Below are 16728 nucleotides of genomic sequence, written 5' to 3'. Positions count from 1 at the left end.
AGCTGCTGTTTGTTGAAAACTTACTCATTTAGACATGACAATTTTAAAATTACTTGTAAGGGCCCTGATTATGTCTCTCAGCACTTCCTAGCTGAGGGGAAAGGAATGCAGATTTGTGTGTAGTATTTTTAGAGCCAGAAATATTTAAATCCTTTCATGGAGTGAACAGTTGAGGGAGAAACAAGGCAATGGGTTCTCAGAGCTGCTTCCCAAGGCCCTGGATCAGCAGGTGGAGTGATTTTTCAAGCACAGATTATCATTTTTTCCTACCCTTCTGAACCCCTTGACAGTTCTCTTGTGAGACAAAGATAAATGGTTTAGAGCCGTATCTGATCTCTTTTCTATTTTCTATCTTTATATTTTATATTTTTTCCATAAAATTTGGGAGAGTGATGGATGTCAGGGGCCAGAGGTTGCAAGACTGGAAAAAAATTATTTTTCATAGGCAAAGGACAATCTTAATTAGTAAAAATAATTTCATTTCATCTCTGACAGTTTCAAAAGCATACTTTTGGGAGGAACACATAGAATAAACTGTTCTGTTGTTTTCTCACCTTTGATAAAGCTCAAAGGTGATTTTTATTGTCCTTTTTTGGTGCTCCTGCCACCCTGGTCTGCAATTCATAGGAAAATCAATGAGCTGCTTTTTGCATTTAGTTCGCATGCAGAGATGTATTATGTATTGCACAGAATTGGCAAGATTTTTAGTATTTCAAAACAATGCAATCATTACAAGTATTGAAAGGAGGGTGTTATGCTATGGTGATGACTTGCAGCAGTATAGGCAACGCAAATTCTCTTAAACCCAGTGCAAAAAGCGAATTTGCACAAATTATAAATTCATGTCAAAGGGCAACACTCTAAGAATAACAAAGACCATATTCAAATAGAACAGGAAGAGGGACTTGTCCTAACAGATACAGGCTCACTCTAAATCGGTAATAATCGTGACAGTATGGTACTGGTGCAGAGAGAGGGAAACAGAGCAGCCGGGTGGAATTAAGAATCCCAAACACAGTCAAGCAAAAATGGAAACTAGATTTATGATTGAGGGGGCATGACAAATCAGTGAGGGAAACTGGGTTATTTTTTTAAGTGAGAATAATAAAATTGTTTTTATATGAAAAAATAAAAGTATATCTTTAAGCTCACTATTCACACACCAAACATACCCCCCAAGTGGATTAAAATCTTAAATATAAAAGTTGACGTAAGAGAATATCTCTATGTCAAATGAGAGAAGTGTTTCATGATAATGAATAAGAAAGTACAACTGTTTATTTTTATTAAAATTTTTTTTAATGTTTTTATTTATTTTTGAGACAGAGAGAGACAGAGCATGAGCAGGGGAGGGGCAGAGAGAGAGAGCGAGACACAGAATCTGAAGTAGGCTCCTGGCTCTGAGCTGTCAGCACAGAGCCGGATGCGGGGCTCAAACGCACAAACCGCGAGATCATGACTTGAGCCGAAGTCGGATGCTTAACAGACTGAGCCACCCAGGTGCCCCAAAAACTGTTTATTTTTAATGAGTTTTAAAAGTTCTATTGAAGTGTAATAGCATATAATAAACTGCATGTAATAAAGTGTACTATATATATATATATATATATCTGTGAGAGCATCACCATAGTCAAGACAATAAACATCTCCTCCAAAAGCTTATTAATGCCCCTTCATAATCCTGCATCATCACACTCCACACACGGCACCCATATGACCACGCATTAGCTTTCTGTCACTACATATAGTGTCACTGAACAAACAAGCTTGTGCCACAGAAACATGTGTAAACACACACATACAGAAAACAATGGGTACTGAGATACTGAGCCAGATTTTACTGGGTACCACTCATCTAACAGGCTCAAGGCCAATCTAAAAACAATGTATTCAGGGCTCCTGGGTGGTTCAGTCTAAGCATCCGACTCTTGGTCTCAGGTGAGGTCATGATCTCACAGTTTATGAGTTCCAGCCCCATGTCGGGCTCCATGCTGACTGTGGAGCCTGCTTGGGATTCTCTTTCCCTTTCTCTCTGCCCCTCTCCTCGCCCCTCCCCCCCCCCCCCGTCTCTTTCGCAAAATAAATAAATAAACTTAAAAATTTTTTTAAGAATAAAAACAACACGGGATGCCTGGGTGGCTCAGTCGGTTGATCATCCGACTTCAGCTCAGGTCATGATCTCGCGGTTTGTGAGTTTGAGCCCCGCGTCAGGCTCTGTGCTGACAGCTCAGAGCCTGGAGCCTGCTTTGGATTCTGTGTCTCGCTCTCTCTCTCTGCCCCTCCCCTGTTCATGCTCTGTCTCTCTCTGTCTCAAAAATAAATAAAACATTAAAAAAAAATTTAAAGAATGCATTCAATTGATTATGCATAATTACATTCTTAATTTGAATTGAAAAAAAAAAATCCAACTGGCACCTAAGAAGCACTTTCATAGGTAAGCCCAGTGGATTGTTAAGACTTTTAACTGAGTATTTTATATCTCAAATCCTGTGCTTGGGAACAACACATGCCCTCAGCCTCCCAATTTGGCAAACAACAAATAGCTTTAATTCATCAGCTAATGGCTCATTTCTCCGCTTTCTTAGACCTAATCAGACATAGTGCTGTATGTCTATGGGGTAATGCTGTTTGTGAAATTGATTTTGTAATTTTGGTGTCAGAACTTATAGGATATTCATTTGCTATTCAAGAAGCCATTAAGCTTTGTTACCAGGTCTGATTTGTTTGCAAACATCTGACTCCAGTTGACTTAGCTAACATTCCACTTGTCTGTATGTTATTTGAGAAGGGGCATCAAATCTTATTCATCTTTGAATGTCCTACAACATTAAGTCAGTTCTTTGCAGATAATTGGTTAATCACTATTTATTAAGTTGAATTAAATAAAATTGAGTAGATCATTTAATAAGTCATGGAAACCTTCTTTTAATGCAATTCTATCTGTTGCCTTAAGCCCAAAATGAGCATAATAAGCAAAGATTCTAGTCTCTGACAATGTAAGAGAAGCCAAAGAATTTAATTGATTTTTTTTTTATTTTAGAGAGAGAACAGGGGAGAGGGGCAGAGGGAGAACGAGAGAGAATCTTTAGAAGGCTCCACACTCAGCATGGAGCCTGACATGGGGTTCGATCCCACTACCCTGGGATCATGACCTGAGCCAAAATCACGAGTCAGACGCTCAACTAACTGAGCAACCCAAGTGCCCCTGAATTGCTTATTTTTAAAAGAAGACTTTTTTTTTTTTTAAAGCAAGCTCTACCCTCAGTGTGGGGCTTGAACTCACGACCCTGAGATCAGGAGTCACATGCTGTACCAACTAAGCCAGCCAGGCACCTCTAAAAGAAAGCTTTTGAACTGTTAACCATTCCTTACATTTTCCTTCCTACTTCCTTTTGGATCACTGGTTCTCAAAATGTGTTGCACATTAGAATTGTTCGGGGGAATTTTGAAAGGTTTTTATGCCCAGCCCACAACGAGATCAATTAAATGAGAATTTGGGGGATGATACTCAATCATCAGTAATACTTAGAACTCTAGGTGATTCCAATATTCAGTCAGTATCAAGAACATTGCTTCAGATGGAGACGAAGAGTAACTTGACAATCATTCTTCCCCCATCTTTCTTCCTTGTGTCCTGAAACAACCACCAGCCCTCTCATAGCTTGAGATGGTTAGGAAAGTATCTGTTTTGATATGACACTGAACAGAAACCACCGTATTTCCAAAAGTAAAAATGTGGTCCAGACCACTGGTGGCAGTTGTCCAAAACTGGAGAATGCTTGGTACTATAACTTTAAGCAAAACTTTAAAAAATTCCAGCAGATTGTGTTGCAAATTAATTAAACCTTTATCAGCATATGGATGTTATAATTTAGAGCTTCCTTTTCCTTCCGTCTCCACTCCTTACCCCTTCTGTTCACACATTTACTTGAAGTGAGAGATATCAATTTACAATGGTTTTTCATAAATTATCTTTCGGTTATCATTATTTTGGGTTTGATAACAGCATTTAAATATTTATTTGGTTTTAACAATGTAATGCAAAATAGTTCTTTCAAACAGGATGAAGGAATTTGTCAGAAATAGTACTATCTCCTCTAGGTCAGATGAGTTCCCTCTTATCATGTTCAAGATAAGAAATCAGTAGACATTACAAATACAAATTATTCATCCTGTGATTCTTATACTGTTTTCATCTTTCATCAAAACCAGTGCATTTATGAGATCCTTCTTCACTGGAAACCTTGACACTAATCAAAATGTTTCAAATCATTTTTTAAAAAAAGCTAAAACGCTTCTGACTCATGACAAAGCAGTTTTCTTTTTTAAACCACAAGCTAACTTGTAGTACATTTTATGCTAACTTTCTCCCCCCAATTTATCTTGGATATTTTTATATCTCTCTGAAATGAGAATTGATTATAGACCATTTTGCTTTGCTATGATATGGTTGAGGAAGTAGGTTCTGTGTAATCTAGTATGTAGTCACCCAAAAATGTAATTAAGAATAGTTTTTGGTTTTGATTTCAGGATAAATATCCTTAAGGAAACTCTTTTTAAAGGGCATTGCTTATAATTTGTAAGTGAGCATTAAGTGTTTTTAGATCAACGATTCTAAATATGGCTGTATTAACACCTAGATATTTTTTCACTTGTGTATTTCATAAGCATTTGCTAAGCATCTACATTATTCCAGGCACTTCCTCTTGAAGATACAAGTTTGAATATTAGAGTCTCTTTCCTAAATCTACAGAACAGCACAATAAACTTTGTCCTGGTGAGGCCTCACTAGACTCATGTTCATGTGGGTGACAGGGTTCTTCTGTAAGATTATACACAATAATTTTTATTTTGTTTTTGTGCATATAAAAATGCTTGAAAACGGAGTATAAGTTTCATAAATCATGTCTTATATGTATAAGAAACTATTACCAGTTTGTTTCATTACGATAAAGATAGTGCCTTTAAAAAAAAACAAAAAGCATTAGGGGTGCCTGGGTGGCTCCATTGGTTAAGCAACTGACTTCGGCTCAGGTCATGATTTCAAGGTCTGTGAGTTCGACCCCTGCATTGGACTCTGTGCTAACAGCTCAGAGGCTGGAGCCTGCTTTGGATTCTGGGTCCCTCTCTCTCTCTGTGCCCTTCCCCCCCCCACTCACTCTCTGTGTCTTCCCTCAAAAATGAATAAACATTAAAGAAATGTTAAAAGCATTAAAAAAAACCCTATACTTTTGCATGGCTCTGGATGGCAGAATCTGCATATAATAATCTCTCTCTGGAACTTCATCAATGGCAACAATATTGTTCTAATACAAGAACACTTTGTTTTTCTATATAGCACATCAACGGGCATAGTTTAAAACAAACAACAAACCAAAAACTTGGAATATTACTTTCTAAGGTGGTCTGATAACATAAATGTTTAAAAGCAGTGATTCAGAAGAAACTTCTAAGCAGCTAATATAGACACACTCTGTGAGGATAACAAAGACTTAACCTTAATCTCAACCCTGGTGTAGGTTAATGGAGAAGGTGATGCTTGTTATGACAGAGAAGAGATGAAGATCTGAAGGGGCTTTTACTAATAATACAGTTTTATTCAATTGTATGTAGCTCAGGGAAGCTCACCTCTCAAGGCAGAACTCAAAGTAGGATAGCATTCACTTGAAAGAGTTAAATCCTCTGGTCTCTTTGTCTGCTCCCTCACAGGAACAATGAGACTTGTCATTTTGCTAGGATCGAAGGATCCCCTGCAGGCTTTACTGACACCTTGTACATCATACAATGTTGGCCCACTATGTCCAGATGCAAAATCAACAAGGGGTCTTTGGATGAGCCAAGACCACGCACATGCCGGGGGTTGCCAGAGAATCCGTGTCTCAAGGAGTCAAATTTTCTGGGTTAGACTCTTCCTTCTGTGAATGACATGAAAACATATGATGACTATAAGCAGCTTGGAACTTTTGATCAACTCCTAACCAGTTAGCAAAGTGATGGAACAGGTGAAGAAAAACAGGAATAGCTAATAACTTACACAATGAAGAATATATGCCAAGCACTACTCTAAGTGCTTTTATGTCTTAGCTGATTGCATCTTAAACACAATCCTGTGAGTTTGGTACTATTATTATATTCATTTTATAGTTAAGGAGACTGAGGCAAAGAAAGGTCTTGCTTATCCAAGACTTGTTTATGTTGTCCATCTAATAAATGGGGAAACAGAGAGTCCGACTCCAGAGTGTATGCGATTAACCACCCTGAAATGCTGTCTGTCATACAAAATACAGCTAACATCAATCTACTTCAAACCTAAAAATAAATTGTTTACGTTATGGTTTCAGGGAATTGTGGACAAGAATAATAGTCAAACATAAGTAGGAGGAGGTAAAGAGGGAGAGAAAAGAGAGTGAATGAATTAATAAATACATTATGCCCCAAGGGAAATATAAACTATAGAATAAGTTACTTAATCCTAGAACCCTCACAAAAGGATGACACATAACTTTAAAACAAATGTCGTCTGGGTGGCTCAGCTGGGTAAGCATCTGACTTTGGCTCAGGTCATGATCTCACAGTTTGGTTCATGGGTTCGAGCCCAGCGTAGGACTCTGTGCTGACAGCTCAAAACCTGGGGTGTGCTTTGGATTCTGTGTCTCCCTCTCTCTCTCTGCCCTTCCCCTGCTTGCACTCTTTCTCAAAAAATAAACATTAAAAAATAATTTAAACAAATAAAAAAAGAAATGTCTCTGCGGAACTTTGAGAATGTATAGAGTGTCATACAACTCAGTGAAAGGGCATTATAGCTCCAAAAGTTTAGGAATCATTTACTTTGGGGAAATATGTATTTATTTTCTCGATCGATATTTCTTTAAAAGTTAGTACATCTCACAGTGGATGAGGAAATGGTTTGGGGACAAAGAAATAGATTTTGACAGTAATGGAGTCTTCACTCAGGGTTTGTCTTCCAGTCTGTGGAAATTCCCTGCTGTCTTCACTACAACATGAACTTTACAATCCAGCAGAAGGAAGTCAGACCCTGAAACTGTCTTTATTTTGTCAGGTGATGTTTCCTTGTGATTCACGGAATCACAATGTTTCCTTGTGGTTCAGATTCTCCATATGTTAAATGGGGTCAAAGGATCTTGTATACTTTCTTGCAAAATGTTTTGAAATGGATATATTTGAAGACTTTTAAAAGAAAGATGGTAGAAAACCCATGACAGTAACATGATTACTGAGAGATTTTAGAATGATTTAGACTTATTTAAATATTTTTAAGCTTTGAGTTTTTATGTGATTACGCTATATTTTGACATTACTCAGTTTCTGACATAATAGAAACTGACATTATAAAATATGTTTTCCAGCCCTTCTGCATAAATTAACCTTTGGGGGCTGTTATTCCTGGTTATCTTTTTGGGGTCTTTCTCTTTTTCTCCAGGGCGTTTCTACCCTGTTTACGCAGCAGAGTTTTTCAACAGGAACACAAGTCATTTCCTGCAAAATGTACCATCTATTTCTCATCTCTTGCTTATTCCTATGCTTATTCCTATTCCTGCTGAGGACTTTTAGGAAAGCCAGAATGTTGTGCTCACTTCGGCAGCACGTATACTAAAATTGGAAAGCCAGAATGTAACTTTCCATCCTTCCTCCTATTGTCAAGAGTAAAACTCGTGGTAAAACTCTCCCACTACATATTGTGTGCCAGGCCTCAATGAAAGAAAAACATTTACACACAGCTCTCACCCTTTCAGGTGATAAATGGTGGCAAATGCAAGGCTAGTGAGGAAGACAAACTTCCTTGCTAGACAATGACCATGGGCTTCAAGCAAGTCCTGTCAGTACAATCAGGATACATCTTTTTGAGTAAAGAGAGGGGAAACTCAGATTATTCTAGGATGGAAACTATTGAGTGTGGAATGTTGAGAAGTATGGGAGCAATAGATTTATTCAAATCATTCAGACTTCAATAAAGTTAGAAGACAGCAAGGGAGACCTGGGTGGCTCAGTTGGTTGAGTGTCCCGCTTTGGCTCAGGTCATGATCTCACGTTTCTTGAGTTCAAGGCCTGCATTGGGTTCTGTGCTGTCAACCCTGAGCCCACTTCAGGTCCTCTGTCGCCTTCCCTCGCTGCCCCTCCCCTGCTCACACTCTCTTTCTCAAAAATAAATACACATTTAAAAAAAAGAAAGAAAGAAAGAAAGAAAAATAGTAAAAGTCCAGGCTTCTAGTGATTTTAGTTATTTTGTATTCTGTATTCTTCTTCCAAAATCTTTCTGTTTAACCCCAGTATATTTTCACTGAACCCACCCCAGTACACCAATGCATCATATACTGCAGAGCTCCATGCAGGTGTAGGGGCCAAGGGCAGGCCATCCCAAGATAGGCCACATTGGCATGAAGATTCTTTTAAGTTAAAAAAGCAGTCAAAACCTACCAGGTTCAGGAAAAGCTCTTTACCTCCACCACAACTGCCTAAAGCCAATTTAGAAAAAGGACTTGCTCTAGGAAGAGAGCTATCGCCATAGATAACTACATTATGCTATGAATTGGCCCCATAGAGAGGGAAGCACTTAGCAAGCCTGTTTGATCAGTCATCTGCGTCTCATTGTTCCTGAGTGGCCCACCAAACATGTGTTTACCAAACATTTACTCTCTTTCATCTTCCTGTGAATTACATTCCTTCTCTCTGAGGTCTCACACCCCTACCCCTTTGGCCTTAGTTTAGGATGACATATAGACCTCACTTTGTCTGTCTTTGGAACTTCCATGTCTGTGTGGATTCCCGGGACCTAGAAAATTGAATTTGATTTTCTCCTGTTAATCTGCCTCATGTCAATTCGATTCTTAGTCAAGTTCTAGAAAGACTTAGAAGGGGACAGGAGATTCTTGCTCTGTGACAGAGGTTTATATTTTTTAATCCGCTATGGTTCTGAGTTTAATTATTTCTCCTAAAGCTTTCTGTTAAATTATCTTCATCTTATACTATTTTGTTTAGATGTGGTCATTTAACCAATTCATTAGTCTTTCTTTTTCAGTAAGCCTGTTCCTTTTCCCCTTCTCCACCTCCTCCCCTTTTTTCTTCTTCTCATCCTTGTCTTTCTTTCCTTCCTTCCTTCCTTCCTTCCTTCCTTCCTTCCTTCCTTCCTTCCGTCTTCTTCCTCCTTCTCATTCACTTCCTCTTTTTTCTTCTCCCTCATCTTCTTCCTTCTCTGAGCCAAATGCCCTTTTGAATGAGTGGACTAAATGAAATATCCTTATCTGTCTGGTTTTCTGACATTTTCTATCATATTCATCACACAAGTTAAAACATAAAAAAAAAGAAGTATTTTTAGGAGGTTGCTTCTTTATACTCTTTTGTAGAATACATAATTGGTGGAAATCATAATTTCATAGCTTTAACATTCTTGAAAAGATCTTCTTTTGATTAATTTTATTTATTTATTTATTTATTGTACTCTTTAAAAATGCTGGTTGATGAAGTTTGGGAAGACACAAATCTGTGCTGAGACAATGGAGTGTAATGATGGAAATCAGGGGTTTTCCTTCCACTGAAGACTCTTATCTAGGTTGACTTCTGGCTTCTCTGGACATCCTTTTATTTTATTTAAAAATTTTTTTAACGTTTATTTTTGAGACAGAGAGAGACAGAGCATGAATGGGGGAGGGTCAGAGAGAGGGAGACACAGAATCTGAAACAGGCTCCAGGCTCTGAGCTATCAGCACAGAGCCCGACGTGGGGCTCGAACTCACGGACCACGAGATCATGACCTGAGCCAAAGTCGGCCGCTTAACCGACTGAGCCACCCAGGCGCCCCTGGACATCCTTTTAAAAAGGCAATCATATTTGTAGGTTTTACTTGTTAGAATCTAGTATTTTTGGTTTCTATTTTTTATGTTTATCTACCTTCTTTAATTGGGTTTTAAGGTAAAGGGTTTTACTTTTTGCTTCAGTTGTATCTTCCACAGTAGTGAAAAAAAGAAGTAGCTCAATAATTGTTGATTGACCAGCATTTCCCGTTTTTAATGTCTTCATATGCCGTATTTTTAAGTCATTTACACATGATTGTGTCTATTCATCAGTTTACCAACACAAAAATATAACTAATACTACTCATAGATCCAATATATTATTTGCATTTTAAAAAACACCTTTTCTTCTAGAAGGATTTTTGATTTTTTTTTAACATTTATTATTTTTTGAGACAGAAAGAGACAGAGTATGAGCAGGGGAGGAACAGAGAGAGAGGGAGACACAGAATCTGAAGCAGTCTCCAGGCTCCAAGCCAGTCAGCACAGAACCCGACGCGGGGCTCGAACTCACAAACAGTGAGATAATGACCTGAGCCGAAGTTGGACACAACTGACTGAACCACCCAGGGCCCCCCAGAAGGATTTTTGAATTTGGCATTCTTTCTCACGGTCCTCCATGAATGCAAAACATAATGTTTCTTTTTCAACTGCAAAGACATCCTTTTGATCAGCTAATTAGGTCCTGTTGGTTTTCCTTTGAGGCCTATCAATCATCCATGTCAGAAGTTAAAGAATGTTTTGTTCTCATTTGTTCTACCAGGTTCTCCTTCATCAGTTTAATTTTGGATGCATTCTTGAAGTGAAACTCTGATCTTTAGTCATGGTTTATTAAGTCTCTCTTCTGAAATGCACCATCCTCTTATCTTATATATCACGGTGCCATTCCAAACCGTGCGTGCCTTTCAAGATCCATGTCAAATGTTATGTACTTCATGACACCACTCACAATTCATTTCTCTCTCTCTCTTGCACTTCTTCAATGCTCTGATTTCACCTGTACTGTTGAACATTGCATTTTGCTTTTCATTCATTAAAATTCATTGAGCACCTTTCACTTGTCGGGCACTGTACATACCATTAGAGACACAAAGATGAATGACTCAGGGTCTTTACCCTCAAAGATGTTGCCACTGGTGGGGGAGACAAAACATTATGTGGTGGGTTCAATAATGGACTAGCCACAATAGTACAGGAGGCCAGAGGGGGGGGAATCTTCTGGGCCCCAGAAAAGTCTATCCAATAAGCTGACATCTAAACCAAGCCTTAAAAAGTGAGTATAGGGGCGCCTGGGTGGCTCAGTCGGTTGAGCGTCCAACTTTGGCTTAGGTCATGATCTTGCAGTTTGTGAGTTCAAGCCCAGCGTCGGGCTCTGTGCAGACCACTCAGAGCCTGGAGCCTGCTTCTGATTCTGTGTCTCCCTCTCTCTCTGCCCCCCCCCCCATGCTCTATCTCTCTCACTCTCAAAAATAAATAAACATTAATAAAAGTGAGTATAGAGTTGGAAAACGTGATTAGAAGTATTTCACATAGTAGGGAACACTTAGAGGAAACAGAGAGAAGTAGTTCTGAATGATGACAGACCCAAGATGTGTTCTGGAGTAAGGAGATAATGTACATAGAAGCTGCATTGGAATTTTGGTGTAAGGATGTTTGAAGTCTGTTCACTTAGGATGATTACAAGATTTAAGATAGAGAAGGAGTCTGCTAGGGCATACTGTTAGCTTGAAATATATTTTTTTCTCAAATGATCCCTCCTTACAGTTTGGGACAGGACTTGTATTCATTTTATAGTTTAACATACTAAGAATTATTGCATGGAATGAAGCCTTAGGGAGCATTTAGTAATACATTGTAGTAAACAGATTTCTGTTATTATGCTGTGATTACCATATTGCTTAATTGAATCTACTAATCAATATTATGGAGGCTACTGGAATGGAGCCAGGTAACCTTAACATAAAAGTATTAGTTATTATCTGACTTATTCACTCAAATTTGGTAAATGACAGTACTGCGTGATAAATTGCTGAGTCTAGACAATGGATGCATTGGACTATTTTCATTTGAACCATTAATGAATCATGTATAAGTTTTTATTCATTATTCTCTATGTCCTGTTGAATTTTTTATAATAAACTATGTAAGAAAGTTATCAAATTATTTCAGTATAAGAATTTTAGGTTCTACCTCTCTTCAAATTTCTACCTAGAGGATTACTGGTAGGTAGTACCAGTTCTTTAAAGTCAAGTCCGTTATAAAGCTTGGTGGTTGTCAGGTCAGCTTCCCTAATTCTCTTCAATATGTTGTGAATTGCTTGATACTCTAATGAGTTCACACCTATACCTGAATAAGCCTAAAGGGAATAAATATTATATTGGATGAAAAGAAATAAAAGAGATTATATTAAGAAAAATATGGAGGGGGGAGCCTGGGTGGCGCTGTCGGTTAAGCGTCCGACTTCAGCCAGGTCACGATCTCACGGTCCGTGAGTTCGAGCCCCGCGTCAGTGTCTGGGCTGATGGCTCGGAGCCTGGAGCCTGTTTCCGATTCTGTGTCTCCCTCTCTCTCTGCCCCTCCCCCGCTCATGCTCTGTCTCTCTCTGTCCCCCAAAAAATAAATAAACGTTGAAAAAAAAAATAAAAAAAAAATAAAAAATAAAAATATGGAGGAATGTAATCAGGGTTAAAAATATCATACTGATACTATGTTTAGGAAAGGTCAACTCTGATAGTAGTTATTGTAATTGTAAAAAAAAAAAAGATCTTAGTTGTCTATAAGCTCAGTGTGAACAAAAAAAATTATGATTAGTTGCTAAAACAAGGTAATACACATTAATTTATTATTAAGCCGCAAGAGGAGGAGGGCAGTATTTGAATCAATGAAATCAATAGACCCATTTTCCATTTGTTCACTGCCATTGTCAGACCACTTGTGGACTATTCAAGTGGAGATAGTTCACCTAACGTTTAAAAGATGGTAAAGAACTTAGAAATTATGAAATAGGAAAAATGAGGAAATTTTGGATGCTCAACCTAGAAAAAAATTAACAGAAACATGATACGAGTTTTTTAAGAGGAATTATTTGTACCATTAGTTACTTAGAGGCTAATAGAAAAAAAAAAGACATGTTACAAAGACAAATTTCATCTTCATGGGGAGGTTTATCCAAAATTAGAATAAGGAATGGGTTTTATAAAGAGTTCTGTTCTCAATCACTTAAAGGTTTTTAATAATCTAAATGAAGTTCTGGTAGGGATTTATTTGTGATGAGATTGGACCAAATGACCAATAATACCGCCTTCAGTGTTTAGGTTTGGGAAATAGCACTCCCATAAAGCAAATAAGATGTATTCCTGATATTCTAATGCAGGTTTTTTGAGGCTATGCCCTTAGATTTGTCCTCACCTCTAAGACAGTAAAAGGTGATAGATTTGTTATAAGAACATTAATTATATTGAACTTGTTATATTTTATTTTTACTATCACTTATTATTATTTATTATGTACCCAAAGAAATGTGCTGTACATTTTCTAAGTATTATAATATATCCAAACAACATATCTACAGGGTACAAATTACTAGTTTCATTTAGGATTAAAGAAAATTGGCTTAAAGAAGTTTATATAAATTGCTTAAAGTCACACAGCTAGTAAATAACACAGAGATGTTATTCCATACAAATCAATAAAAGATAAACTTGGAAGTGATATAGAATTATGATTTCAAGTAAGGGTGCCTGGGGCTTAATCATTACTTTGAAGACCCCAAAGACTTCCTCTTCCAGTACCCACGGTTGTACAGATCAGATTCACATTTCACTGAGGCAGACTCCAGAAAGCCAGATTATGGATACATAAATAACTGTACATACATTCTGGGAATATTCACAATAATAGTCCCTGCTCTTAAGCAGGAAAAAAAAACCTGTTTGCCATTTTATCTATTTACCAAGAGAAATCACAGTCATGAGGTGTGGAAATATGGGACAATCAATACATTCTCTCATGCTACATTGTTAGTTCTCTATGATGAGTGATGAATAAAAAAGAACTGAAGATATATCAACATGGAAATCATGGACATGCTTAGATGAGGAAGAAGGGTTAGATAACTCAAGGTTTTAATGGTATTACTTTAAGATACCCATGCTTTTATTCTGATTGACAAACTATCTTATATAGATATTAACATACTTAATTAACTTACCAAAAAGTATTGTGGTCAAGTCTTCAGTTTTTTCATTTAAGTCATTGACAACCCATGTTCTAACCAATAGTGTTTATATTACATTGTAAATCTCAGAAGACAAATATATAATCCCAATTTTCTAGTTAGTACAGCTTCTAAGTACTGATCAGAGAATCAAAGTTTATCTGGCTCAAAACCCAGTGAAAGCCATGTGAGTCAGGGATAATGTCATTATAAACTATTTGTGCAGAATTAAAGAGTATTTACTTAGGTGCAACCATAAATTCTTAAACTGACGATTTCAAAGGGAAAATAGAAACCTCTAAGTCACTAATGTGACAATAAGAATGAACTTGGATGATCAGATTGGGGAATCAAAAAAAAAAAGAAGAAGAAGAAGAAGAAAAAGGAAAGAAAGAAAGAAAGAAAGAAAGAAAGAAAGAAAGAAAGAAAGAAAGAAAGAGAAAGAAAGAAAAGCAGGTCTTTTAGAAACACCATAAATTATGTTGTTAAATTATGGCTGGATTCTAATGCAAATCTAGGCTACCCAGGCATAAAAGACAGCGACAATTGGCAAACACTGTATTATTTATTTTCTCGATAAGCTATCTATCAAACTCTTCTTTCCCAATGAAATGCATCCATGTACCATGGAGAAAAAGAAATTGGTAGTGATGGAGTGTAACCCTGGGAACTTCTCTGAACTTTAGTAGAATCAAATGAATATCAAAGTCCTCTGTAAATTCACAGTTGCTTGCTTGTATAAACCAAATGAGAGGGAGAGATTCATTTGGTTGCTAAGCAGAGAAAGTGGTTCCTGAAATGTTTCATGATCTGTTTGATGAGCCTGTCAGGTGCCTTCCCTGAATCCACTGCCATAAAGCACACCAACTTAAACCTCAGAGTCACAGAAATGGCAACTCATCATGAAAATTGCCAATTCTTTCCAATCTCAAAAGAAGAAAAAAACTGCATGGAGATACCATATTTTTAAAAATTTTTTTTCATGTTTATTATTGAGAGACAGAGAGACACAGAGCATGAGCAGGGGAGGGGTAGAGAGAGGGGAAGACTCAGAATCTGAAACAGGTTCCAGGATCTGAGCTGTCAGCACAGATCCTGATGCAGGGCTCGAACTCACGAACTGTAAGATCATGACCTGAGCCGTAGACAGTCGCCTGACCAACTGAGCCACCCAGGCGCCCTGAGATACCATATTTTGTAGGTACTTGAGCCTACTAACCAATAGTAGGATTTTTCCAAAGTCTGGAGCAGAAGAATTTGGAAATGTTATCATTTCCAGTCAGAGAACTTCTGGTTTATATGTTATTCCAAAAAAAAAAAAAAAAAAAAAAAAAAAAAAAGCTCATTTATTCATCATGATTTTATTTAATAATCAGCAGAAGACTTAGGAGAGGTAAAAAGTACAAATCTTAATCAACAATCTTGAAGATGCAAGAAATGTATTGTTATTTTCTTTAAATCAACGTGCTCTGATTGGAACCTCAATTCAGACATCTGATGGAAATGTAAGTAAATTTGAGAGTTAGTGCCCTCTCTTTTACCCCCATCATAACATATGGATCCAGAATTACCTGGTACCAGGGGAATAGGCATGTGGTTGTCACATGAGCCTATTATGGTGGCTACTGGTTTAATAATTACCCACATCTGTACAGAGTCACCCGGAGGTTGTTGCGCTTCTATGTTCTTGTAATGTTGCCAAGCTTGGAATTAAGAATCTTGGTTGGAGCTGAGAATTTCAGTGCCTTGCAATCACCCTTGAGGAAAGGGAACATCATCATTCCATGTAAAGGATGCATACACTAAAGAGAAAAAACACCACCTGGTATATCAAAAAAAAACAGTGAAAACCAAACACAAATAGATGTATCAGTACATTATTCCTACAACTGAAGTCTCGTCTAAAATTTTTGCTTGAGGCCCAGAATTTTTTTTTTAATTTTTATATAAGATAATTTTTAAATTCACAGAAAGGCTGCAAGTGAATAGTTTCCATTTGCCCTTTACCCAGCCTCCCCTAATGTTAATATCCTTTATAACACAGCAAAATGATCAAAACCAGGAGATTAATATTGGTACACTACTGTTAATTAAAATACAGACCTTATTCAACCTTCAGCAGGTTTTCCACATTGTATTTAGTTTTTCTGTCTCTTTTGTCCAATCTGTCACTATTCTTCGGTCTTTATCTTTCAGGACATTGCCACTTTTGAAGAGTGTCGGTCACTTAATTTATAGAATATCCCTCGTTTGGTTTATCTGATGTTATTTGCATGAGGTTATACATGTTAAGGCACAGAAGTGATTTTTTCAGGGCATCGCAGAGGGTACGTAATGTCAATAAGTCTTATTATTAGTAATATTACTAGTGAGCACTTGGCTAAGGTTCTGTCCCTGGGTCTTGAATTTCTCAAGTAACTAAGTTACTCTTTGCCCATTTGTAGTTAATAAATATCTTGAGGAAAATATTTGAGAGTATGCAAATATTCAATTCCCCCTCAAAGTTTTACTTTCAAATTTTAGCATCCATTGGTGTGGATCATGTCTGCAACAATTATTGTTATTATGGTATTTGTCCAATGCTAATTTTTTTCCTTTATTCTTTCTGCATTTATTAATTGGAATTTTTCAATAAGGAAATCTGTTTCTTCTTATTGATTTGTTTATTCCATTTATATCAGTATGGACTTACAGATATTTATT

General features: G+C 37.2%; 2 long non-coding RNA genes across 3 annotated transcripts in view; one reads left to right on the top strand and one right to left on the bottom strand.

The window, feature by feature from the left end:
* The window catches only part of LOC123384009, a 398112-nt gene that overhangs the window by 199808 nt on the left and 181576 nt on the right, over positions 1–16728 (top strand). The gene's annotated exons all lie outside the window — the stretch shown is intronic.
* Positions 5573–15818, bottom strand: LOC109497577. Its single transcript, XR_002153866.3, has 2 exons — positions 15597–15818; positions 5573–5915 (listed from the first exon to the last, which is right to left on the bottom strand). It is a non-coding gene; the product is annotated as an uncharacterized LOC109497577 (long non-coding RNA).

Source organism: Felis catus, chromosome A2, assembly GCF_018350175.1.
Source record: "Felis catus isolate Fca126 chromosome A2, F.catus_Fca126_mat1.0, whole genome shotgun sequence".
NCBI classification, from domain to species: Eukaryota; Metazoa; Chordata; class Mammalia; order Carnivora; family Felidae; genus Felis; species Felis catus.
The sequence above is the reverse complement of the archived record's forward strand: the minus strand, read 5'-3'. Positions and strand labels throughout refer to the sequence as shown.